At 45.2% G+C, this 12,035-nt stretch overlaps 1 protein-coding gene across 1 annotated transcript in view; it reads right to left on the bottom strand.

Moving 5' to 3' along the window:
- The window catches only part of LOC147726087 (uncharacterized), a 163,731-nt gene extending 155,413 nt beyond the window's left edge, over positions 1 to 8,318 (bottom strand). The window contains exon 1 of the mRNA XM_086960202.1: positions 8,303 to 8,318. The gene's annotated coding sequence lies outside the window, so the exon portion shown is untranslated. The remainder of the gene's footprint in view (positions 1 to 8,302) is intronic.
- Between the last annotated feature and the right edge of the window lie 3,717 nt (positions 8,319 to 12,035).

Here is a 12,035-nt window from a genome sequence, read left to right as displayed (position 1 = left end):
ACTTTTTCAACGAAGAACGAGGCCAGATCTTCGCAGTGTGTCATGGAGGCAATGAACGTGGAGGCAGTTCTTTTATTGGTGAGGTCTTTGCACACCCTAAAGATGGTCTTGGTAGGGTTTGTACTATTTTTTATCTCCTGTGAATAAAAAGCAGCCCTGGCTGAACATATGGCCCTATGATACGTCCTGGTGCAGGATCTGTAGGCTGCTTTAAGATCAGTATCATAGTTTCTGCACCAAGCACGTTCTGCTTTTTTACAAGATGATTTCAGTACCCTAAGGGATTCATCATACCAGGGACTGGGGGAGCCAGACCTGGCCTTGCTCCACCTAGCAGATATAAGGGTATCCAGAGACTGCTCAAGCCACTTGCAAAAGTCGTCATAACCACGGGAAACTTCCTCAGGAGGTTGGGGATGATGCTGCAGCAAAAGATGGTGAAAGTGCTCTAGGTTCAAGTTTCTCCATGGACGCTTAAGAGTCTTAGGCAAGTTATTATTGGCTGGAGGGATATTGATAGTAATGTGCGTTTCGATCAGATAGTGATCAGTCCAGGCCATCGGCTTTGGCTGGAGCACTTCAATATATGTTCGTCAAAAAAGGATCCAACAGGTGTCCGCCGATATGGGTCGGGAAAGCAACCAGTTGGACTAATTGAAATGCCTCGAGATCAGAAAGCAAGCTTTGGACTGAATTGGAAAGTGGGGCATCCATATGGGGGTTGGGCCAGGGGCCTGTAGATGAGGGTACCTGCTGAGGGTGGTTTTGGGCCTGGTCCGAATCTGGAAGTGGGAGTGTTCCATGGTTTCCATTGGCCCATTAGAGTGCATGGTCAGTTGGAGTGTGCTTTTGCAGATGATGACAATACCTCATCCTGGGCAGTGAGGATGGTCCTTGTGGGTGATGTTGTAGCTGACTGAGATTACAATGTTGGTGTCAGGTCTGGAGCAAAGGTTGGTCACACATTGAGGAGTATCAATTTGAGCCCGGTTGAGTGAGCTGTTGGTCGGCTGGGCAGCAACAGGCCCTGGTGTGTTGATGTGGCAAAAGGTGTTTTTCAGTTTTAGCAGGCCGATGGTGCAACAGTATTATTGGGTGATGCTAGAAGGCAGGCATTGTGGTGTTGAGGGTTGAGGCTGAGAAGGGTGCCTGGCACTGGACCTGGTCCATGAACGGACAGTGCAGATGAGCTTGCCTTTGGCACACATTTAGCGCACCACTGGCACACTGCTGCACAATGCTGCACAGTGACCTCCATTAAGTAGTGCTGTGGGGGGCTAGACTGCTGAGAAGTGGCAAACAATGGAAAGGACACTGGAAGGGGTGGGGCTAGGGGCATCACAGCAACAACAAGGCAGGAGAGATGGAAAAAGGAATTTTACAAAAGCACATGAAAGACAAAGCCAAACAAAGTAAGTAAAAAATACAAATCCAAAGGTAGAAAGCAATGGAGAAGAGCTGAAAGAGGGACAGGAACAGCATAAAAGAGGGACAGGAGGGCAGTCAAGCAGCAGAGCAGTGATGCTCTACCACTGGACCATCAATGATGAGGTGCAAGCAGGAGCCTCCAGGAGGAGGAGGGCCTCGAGCACTTGACCTTTGGGTCAGAGGAACCAGCAGCAGCAGATGGGGACAGCAGCAGCAGCTATCAGACGGCACTGTGCTGTCTTGAAGGAGTGGTCCACTAAGAATTAGTCCCCTGTACAACCAAGAGCTCACTACCAGGGAGAGAGGAAATGCAGCACCACCCGGTTTCCTCTTTTAATTGAACTGTTTCAACCAGATTCAATTTTCCACAGTTCCCTAGTGAGTAACGACAGATCAAGAGGCATACCGATGGGCCTAAGCCCAAACGGGCCCTCGTGCCCTTGGCACCTGATGCCAACAATGGCCGAACTCTGCAACTTGATCTCCTCTGCTCCCTGGCCCACCTTCTCCTCACCTGAACATCGACCCGGGTGCTCAATTCAGGCCTCGGATTTCACAAGCCTGGGTACAGTCGTGGCGGCCAAGCACACTGGGGAATCTCCTGATGCAGGTGATGTAAAAGGGCCCCTTAGAAGTGAATTTGCAGAGCTCCTGCTTCACCCTTTAAAGCGTATGTGCAGCACCACATACTCCGGCGTGTGGTGAAGAGAGGCGCAGCACACCATTGGCAATCTCCTTTGCATCCCGGTGTAGTGGTGGCGCGTGTTATGCGATGCAGACCTTCCTATGTTGGTCGCAGGAGTACCTCTATCAATCACAACTCCAAGGAGCACCAGGTGGTCTTCATTCTCAAACAGGTTAGAAACTTTTCTCCAAGCAACCTGCCAGATAAGCGCGATCGTCTTTGCCTCAATGTCTACCGCAAAGGCCCAAGGGCTTGGTACCCAGATGGCCTGCTTCCACCTTCAGGCCGAAGCAACTACACAGCACTTCCACCTCCCACTCTGGTTCTCAGACACAGGCCCAGCGAGGCCTCAGGGCTGCCATGGTGTCACAAGAAAAGCACTATGTAAAGTGACGCATTACTGATTTCACCCAGCAATGCGCCTTATTAAATAAATGGAGCTCTGAATCTGCATTTTGTCTTTACTGGGGACTCTGACTAGTATTCCTGGCTGTTAGGGGGTTGGGGGCGGTTTGCTTACCTGTAATGAAATTGGCCCTTGCTACTACATTCTGCATTCAATAGTTTTTATTTTATTTTTATCATTGATGGTGGACTTATAGGATATGTTTGCCCCTAAAGGAAGAAAAGTGACGTGGGGCTGACTAACGTGATTTTTTTCGCCTATAATTGGCCTTTCGGCACATTTCTCTTGCTAGCGGAAAACATTTTATCGCCTTGATGCTAGTGTTAGTCGGAGATTTAGCTGTGGGTTGCTGATACTATTGCCCTGTAGCAACGTATTGTACATACGTCGGTAACAGGGTAATAGTTTTCAGTGATTTGCAGTGTTATGAAAATTCCCGCTAACTAACACTAACGCTAGTTAGCTTCAATTCTTGTAAATATACCCCTTAGTGTGCACAAACCACTCCTCACCTGAGCCACCAGCCCCGCGGCACTGACCCTGCCTCAATCCTATGAAAAATAAAAGGATAATGACTATTTAATATATTTCCTTTTTCCTTTTTTCCCCACTGAGAGCGGCGGGGCGATACTCGTCCACCACAGCGGAGGAGCCACCTCTGAAAGTGAAAGAATTTCATATTTACAATCTGTACCACAGGCCAGTAACGCCGATATAATGTATATAATACATGCTACATGTTCTGTCAGGAGTGTAATCATTCAAATTGCATTTTCAATTATCTAATTAATACATTATAATTAATACCCAATAATGGAAGAACATGCTTCCTTATGAAGAAGATGCAGGGCAGTAAGCAAAAAGGGGCATCTCACAATGTTCCTCTAAAAGGTCAAAAGAACAGCCAGGGAATTCAAAGCTGACTGCCTGATAACGTCGCCACAATAAATTAGAAAAAAAGTGCTGTCCACATTAATGATCTGCTTCCCATTGACCATAAAATGCAATGCTTCATTCAACAAGTTTTTGGGAGACAACACTGATATGTGGTGTAACTCGTTGGCGGTGCTTATTTAGAAAAGTACAAACTTAAGCTCAAGATTGAATTGGACTAACAAAAAAGAATAGCAATTATTAATTTCGTGTGACAAACTCCTTGAATGTGTTGTATTAGTAGCATCTGTATTGCCTCTTAAAAACTTGTTGAATTATTGTATCTGACAATGTTGTACACAAAAATATTATTTGAAACAAATGTTGCGCTCTAAATAGTGTCCCACTGAAAGGTAAATGTTATATTATTAACTCCAATGGGGATATATGTATGGAGAGAATATTTGGGACACACTATTTATGTCACTCAACATTCTCACAAGAGTACTCTTGTCCCACGGCTCCAAGAAGATATCCCTGATTGTGAACAAGCCAGTAACAGAGCGTTTTGCATCATGGGAGGTAATCAGACGGAATATCATTGGCTCCTTAAATTAATATAATGGGATAAGACGGCAGAGGTCACATTCACAAAGTCTTGGGGCCTCATTTATGAGGCTGTGCGTCACTTTTACGCCGCTGGTGCGTCACTTTTTGTGACGCACCAGTGGCGTAAAAAATGCACCTTATTGCGCCATATTTACAAAGTGACGCATCTAGGTAGATGCGTCACTTTGTAAACCCCAGCGCCACATTATTGTATGCAAGGAGGGCGTATTGACGCAAGGAAGGGTTGTAGAAGAGACGCAGTGAAATCTATGAGATTTCACTGCGTCACTTTTAGGACGCCGTTGCGTCAAAATCTTGCGCCTGCCTCACAGCAGGCGTTAGACTGACGCAGGCCCTTTCACATGGGGCTTGCCCCATGTGAAAGGACACATTGCTGGAGTTGCGTCACTTTTGTAACACACTCCAGCAATGCGCCACTTTTGTGCTTACAGATACGTCAGAAATACTGACGTATCTGTAACTCCTTGCGACATGATGCATCATACATTAAATATGACGCATCAGGAATGTCGCAAGAAGTGTGCACTGAGAAGTGACGCATCTCTGCTTTCACGCAGCGATGCGTCATTTCTTATAAATGAGGCCCTTGGTTTATAAAGGGGGAGATTTTCTCTTCTGAGATGATTCCTATATTTTGAGTGAATATTCCACATTTCTGGGATTCTCAAAGGATCATAGGAGGGTTCATAAAAGTCTACACCAGTCCAGATGTCTGCAAAAAAAAATCCTATGGTTCCACCTAGAGAAATTTGAAGCAACTGGGCATTTTGCATATTTTATTTTATGTATTATATCTTTCCTTGACGAAAGTGTTTTGAATGATAAAAGTTCTTCCTGTGAATCCCCATTAAAAGAGGGTATACGTCCTGCCTGCTCATGAGGTGGAAGCTTATCATTGCCCACGAGAGGGGTCTATTAACGTGCTTGAGAAACTACCCATGGGGGAGGGGTTAAATGCCTGTAATCACCTCGGTTTGTAGTTTGTAATTAGGCCTACAAAAATGGACTTCAACTTGTAAATAATGCTTAATTAGCTGTTGTGGAAGTTCCACTGATTGGAATTCTGTATTCGCAAATGATATTTGTAAGGATGAAAGCTAACCAATCCGATTCTAGATAGTGGAATACGATCATTCTCACAGTGGAAGAGACCCCTCTGGAATCTGGAGCAGCTCGAATGGGCCAATGTCCTTGCTTCCCGCAGAGCCGGCGGAATACTTTCTTTGGTACAGCTATCAGAGTATAACCAAAGAGTAACAAAGTTGTTAGCCATAACATTTCAAGCAAGTGTTCAGAGAGCTTGCTCGGGATGCATGCGGAATGAAGGACTCAAATGAGAAACCGGTAGGTGCTCACAGCTTTTTTTTTCCTGGTTCCAACCACATGGCTGCTGGGCGTTTCCTCCCCCCCCCCCCTGTGCTGGAAAATTCCATTTTAGTGGCACCATGACGAGCTCAGCTCGTCATCAGCACACGACACCCGTGGGTGATGACGAGCTGAGCTCGTCATCAGCATCGAAAGGGTTTTAAAGGAACACCCTTGAGGCTCCGACAGCAGCCCAACAAACCTGAAGTGTTTGGCTACTCACACGCTGGTGGATATATTTTGCAAGGCCCTTGAACATCATTTACAGAATTGGTGCAAGGAGGGGAGATAAAACATTTAAATACTTGGGCCAGTGGCATCACCTTTCAATCACACCTGGATCATATTGTCTGACACAGTATAAGGTATTGAAAGGACTTCAAACTGATAATAGAGCTATGCGAGCTCTGAATAACCAAACGCAAACTCTTCAGGGGTTCACTCTGCTGGAACGTGAATACGTGATTTGAGTGATTGGCCCCTGTCCATTAGCAGCAGTAGACTTATCATTTGACATAAAGTTTGGGCCTTTATCCTTTGGGATGGTGACCAGACCCTCTTAATTATTCAAGAGGAATGAAAGAGCACACAGAGCAGTATTACTGTTCATTGTTAGGAGCAAACACGCCCACATTGTATGAGTATATAGAGAAAATCAGTATTACCCTATGACCTGAAAGTTAAGACAACCCACCATTCCCAATTTAACGAAGAATATATCTCTCACAAACTCAGGTAAAGGTAATGTTGCTCCGAATCAGGACGAGGAAAAGGATGTGAACCAGTGCAAAGTCAGCACTGCACCCACACACCGATGCAGACAGGGCCTCAGGCAGGGGTGGATGGAGCTGGGGATGTTTGGAGCACCCTTCTAATTGTAGGTTACTTCGGCAGGAGAGGTGCCACATGGCAGGTAAACCATGACACTGGCAGCTGGCACAGGGAGTCATCTTTGAGTTATCAATGGGACCAACCTGCTGGTGGTCCTGGCCTTCCAGCCACACCTCTGATGCCCATGATGGTCACTTGGCTGTGACTAAATTGTGTCATTCCGCTGAATATTGAGATGATACTTAACAAGGTTTATCTTTGTTTGAAGTAATCCATGTTGACCTGGTCCTTGTGCTCTGCCTGCCCCAAAGGGGATGTAAATAGAAAATGTCTCTACATTCAAGTTTCAAGGCTAATGTCCATCATAGGATGTGCACAGGGTGCAGACAGTAAAGTGATATGTTATTGTGTTAGCCTGCTCTGCAATATGTTCTCCTGAAATTAAACACCCTCCCTTGTCCAAAAGAAGTGTCGGTCACTGCTATTGCTGTGGGGGTTTGTGTTTAAGGAAACAAAGCCATTACACAATTGATTGCGTTATAGTAAGGAGACATCCTGAGAGCTGTAACATATGTGGAGTGTGGCATTGATTTGACAAAATCTAGGGTACTTCAAAAGAATGATTCGACCACCCAGACCATGATGCCTTATTTATAGTACGTATTAAACAAACAGTATCCCAACAGGTATCGTTCAATCAGACAATTAAATAGGATATGAAAAAACATTATCAATGACAGAAACAAGAGACTCAATATATCCGTTTATATGTGCCATTGGGCTCATATTTATGCAAACAATATGGGAGAAACAGTAGTATCAGCACTGGAAGTTAAAATGATACAACCCAAGTTGTACTTGGTGCAAACAAGGTGCAAGTGATGTGCACAACAGCGACGCAAGTGACAAACGTGCTCAGCGTGAACGGAGCAAGAAATACAGGTGTACAATATTTACAGTGATAGAATACAATGTAACAAGATCCTAAGTAGGAACTGAATTTATTGGCTTTTGAAGGTGGTCACATTGTAGGTAACGCCTTTTGAATGGGCTGGGGAGTTGACGACGTTTCGATCCAGTCAAATTAGGATCATCCTCATGACAGGGTTGAGGGATGAACAGTGCGGTAGTGGTGGGGGGGAAAGGAGTGGGGTTAGGGGGAGGGAGGGTAGCGCCAGGTCAGCTTGTCAATTAGCCGTGAGAATGCCCAATTGAAGGAGCCAGGGGGTGGGAGGTGAACCGGTGTGCCGAGAGGTGTCTGGGCAATGCGGGAAGCAAAGTGAAACTGTTTGCCGCATAAAGGGAATCAAGGATCCCAGCGTGGGACATGGGGTGAGTACAACCCTGATGGTCAGAACCAGCGTCTATGGCAATGCGGGAAGCAGAGTGAAACTGTTTGCCGCATAAGTGGAATCAATGATCCCTACGTAGGACATGGGGAGCATGACCATGAAGGTCAGAGCAAGCGTCTGCATGGATGGTGGTGCACCGTGTAAAATACCACCATCTAGTAGGACTAAATCGCACGGCTGCCGGGCGTGGAAAAAGGGTGAAAAAAGGGGAACCGTTGGTGCTATAAAACCACGCCAGCTGAGCATGAGGCTGGGTGAATGAGGCCGGGAGATGTTGGTGATAGACTGAATTCACCAGCGCTGCTCAGTCAGGTGTGAGCGGTATGCCTAATATCGGGCCGTGATTAGATACCGGATCAGGCCATGCGTGAAGTTAAGGGACACGGGTAGGCTATAAACCGCATTTGAAGCGCAGCACGCGTAGACTGACTCAAATGGTGGCTGAGAGCTCATAAGAGAGTGAGACGCAAGCGTTAATGTTACCTGTCAGGTATCGGAGTGTGTCCCCAGGTGTTGGCTCAATCAGATGTCAAGGGAAACTGTGACCTAAGGGGGAACAAGGTATGAGTGAGGGGGGTTAATCGGGTATGACGGTCAGTACGGTTTGAGGTGGCCTCTGCCCTCTATCTGTGGGAGGAGGAGATGTCCAATAGAGTCATGATCACCACTGTCACTGCATGAAATCACAGAATATCATGAGGTAATGCCACGCTCCCATGTCAGATAACTTACTGTAAATGGCAACTGGGCCAGAAAGGGACATTTCCAGGATTGCCAGCACGATGACCAGAGAGTAAATTAGGATTTGGGGTCCCATGATGCCGGGTCTGACCGATCTGCTACCTAGGTTTTCTTCCTGCATAGGATGGCAGAGAAATATGTTTTATCATTTATGTAGTAAATACAGACAACTTAAAACCCTGAATATCTGAAGCTACAACAATAAACAACAGCAGTATGTCTAAAGTAAGCTTGGTTTACAATAACCACTTACCTCCAATGCCTGGGTCTACAGTGGACCTTATGTGAGTGTGAAGAGTTATAGAGATGCAGTGTGAACCTTTACAGCAAGACAGGGTGTTCAATGCTGTCTACATTACTTTGCACGTGGACACTAGATTTTTGATAAAATGCGTAGCCCACATAGCATGATGAGCTGTGGCCATGATTTGTGGTTCAGAAATTTACTGTCACCATGTTCACAAACAAAAGGCACCTGTGAAAAACTGCCATGAGGTCCAGATCCTAAATAATTATTTAATGGCTCAAAGCAAATTACCCACTATTTTAACAAACAAACCCACTTGAACCAGCTGTCTGTCTGATAAATAACTACTATCGTTTGAGTAAACCAGACAAGGCAATCTCTCTGGTTGCAAAATGCCTCTTGTCAGCTTAGCAAGATCTTGCAGTGGCTTTAATGCTAGTACCTAGACGCCCATAGGCATTTGAGCACTTTACAAAAATAACATAACATAACATGATTGTAGGCGTCTCTTCCAAATACTGCCATTGCATCCTATGTATCAATATTTTCCGACTACAAGCTGGTGGAAAAACATTGATATTTTACCGTCACCTCAAATGAGGTTGTAATGCAGCCACAAAGGGGAATGGCCCCCCTGGCACCCCTTGACATTGTGAGTGTAAACGTATTTTTTCTGAAGACCGGAAGTGACCACTTCCAACTCTTCAACAAAACACAGTTTGGGTTGCTTTAAAAAATACCAGGTTGAAATGCAATGAAAGAAATCACGGATATGGTGTTCCTCTGATCCCAGCAGAACACTTTCCCTGTGATGGTCTCCAATAATATTGAGTTGCAATTCTTGCAACCAACCTCAATCTAGACTCATTCTGACTGACTGCTATTCGGAATTTAAGAACCATCCTTTCAGCTCATATGTGTATTTTTAAATTTCTTTTAGTGGTTGCAATAATACTTGTCGCAAATTAATAGTTTATTAGGACCGGTACATAGCACCATCAGGCCACCTCTTCATGAAGGATAGTCAGATTTGGATGACAATGCAAACAATTGAACTGCAGATAACCTTACTAGAATTATTGTTAGTATTTGATATTGAACACATATTGTTTGCATTGTTGGTGAGTACTTCAGCTGTGACATTATTTCTTTGGACAGATGAAGACAAGCATCACCCAAGAAAATACTCATTCTGCCCCATCACATTTCAACCATTGTGTCAGGACAGGTGTGTAATAACAATGATCCACTAGTATAAAAGGGTGCTTTATTGCATTAGAGCATGTGGTATATTACGTTTAAGGGGGAGCTTTGTTGCACAGATTTGGTGCTCGCTGCTGATATCTGTGTTGCATAAGTGTCACAAGATGTATTTTCGGCTAGACTAGCTCATCCTTTCAATATGCTAAGACTAATGAATTGAGTACCAGAAAAGTGGGTAGTGGTAGTATTTATTCTTTATAATACTTTAAACTGCAAACATCTGCTATAGAAATAATTTTACAAAACAAGCTTTTTACACATCTGGCTTGTCTGCAGTACACTCATTGCTATTGATCCTTGCTTTACAATTGTGAAGCAGGAAGTAACTGTGGTCACCTCATCTGAGACGTGATAATCAGTGATATGTTGTTTCTCTGATAGTGTAGAACTCACTAGTGCTGCCACCAGACATGTACAGATGTGTGTAGCCAGATGCTGACAATGCATTTGTATTAAAACAGGGTAATGCCTGCAGTTTTCACACCACCTGTTCTTATGCATAATTTCCCCGGATTGAGTTATGTCAAATATGTTGCAGCGTAGGTCTTAAATGGCACTTTGTGATAGGGCGGTGCCAGCTTTCGCCAGAGTTATATCATATGCTGTAGGTCAGTATAGGTTGATCACATTAGCATTGCAAGACCCACAAGAGACCCATCCCAGAAATTATTTCTCAACAGATCAGACATGCAATTGAGGAGTGCACTGGCATGTTAGAAGTGGGCATTACTAATGCACCTTAGTGGAACCACAGTGAAATTGAGGAGTGCACTGACATGTTGGAAGTGGGCAGTACGAATGCACCTTAGTGGAACCACAGTGAAAATGAGGAGTGGGCTGACATGTCAGAAGAGGGCAGTACTAAAGCACCTTACTGGACCAGCAGTGCACTGCAGGAGTGCTCTCGCATATTAGAACAGGGTAGTACTAATGTGCCTTAGTGGAACCGCAGTGCAATGCAGGAATGCACTGACATGTTGGAAAAGGGCAGTACTAATAGGCCTTAGTGAAACCGCTAAGTATGGGCATAATTTGAAAAATGTTGGTATGCGAATTTGTACGAAAGTGAATTTGCGTTCCCCATAATCAGCAAATTTGTGCGAATTTGCGGATTTTTTTGCGTGTTGACGGGGCGCTATGCGTGTTCGCGAGCCTCTTTCTGTGCGCTGACCGTGAAGTTACCCATGCAGTCGTACATGGGCTTGGCCATCTTGTTTGCGTTGCGTATTTCTGTTTCTGGGCGCTAGTGCATTCTCGCGTTGTGCGCGGGGCGCGATTACGTGGTCGCAATCGTTTTTGCGTGCTCGCAGGGGAAGTATCGCGCAAACTTACCCACGAGGTCCTCAATGGGCGCGGCTATGGTTCTGGGCATGCTTTTTCAATCCTCCTCTAGTCTTTGCAATCCTTTGTTTCTTTGAACTTTTTTTTGATCTTTTTTCCTCATTATCTATCCCTCTCTTTTTCTACATCTATATTTTGTGTTTTTTTCTACTTTTGGATACTTTAAAACTACTTTTTTTTAACTCTTTTCTTTTCTTTACTTTTTCCATATTCTTTCCTATTTTTTTTTTCAGCTGTCCAGGACCATGGCAATTGAAGCCGGGAAGAGCAAGGGGAAGGGTCCCGCACCCCGTACCCGGCTCCCTTGCGGGCAATTAAGGGAGGAGGATGTATTGGCCAGGGTGATCTTCAGCGCGGTGGAGGTGGCTGCACTGATTTTTTACGTCCAGCGCTACCTCCCGAAGACCGTGGCAGCAGGGGGCAGGCCCGGTTCAAGGTTTGGCCTCCGGGAGCATCACCAGCTGTGGGATAAGGTGTGCCGGACCATGAGTAGGGAGTCGGGGTACGGCGCACCTACAATCAAGCAACACACCAGTGGACGGACGTCCTGGACCGGGAGCGGGACCTGCTCCACCTGCTAGGCGTGGAGATCCCTGGCCTTGGTGGGTATCTATTTAATAACTACTTTGTTTTCTTCTGCTCTGTGTTATATTGCTAATATACGTGTTTCCCGAAGAGCAAGAATGCTGCCGATTAGATTACATTGCAGGTAAATTAATGTTTAAATAGCTCCTGTGATTGCAGGTGGTCGCCTGCTCAGTGGCGTTGCTACTATGCTTACTTGTTTGCAACTTTGTGCTCATTTGAGCAGATCTGCGTAATGCTAGAGAGATTAGACTCAAGTCTAGTCCTTCCTTTGTACTCCTGCCGCCA

This window comes from Lissotriton vulgaris, chromosome 3_1 (genome assembly GCF_964263255.1).
Source record: "Lissotriton vulgaris chromosome 3_1, aLisVul1.2, whole genome shotgun sequence".
Lineage (NCBI taxonomy): Eukaryota > Metazoa > Chordata > Amphibia > Caudata > Salamandridae > Lissotriton > Lissotriton vulgaris.
This window is presented reverse-complemented; position numbering and strand designations above follow the sequence as displayed.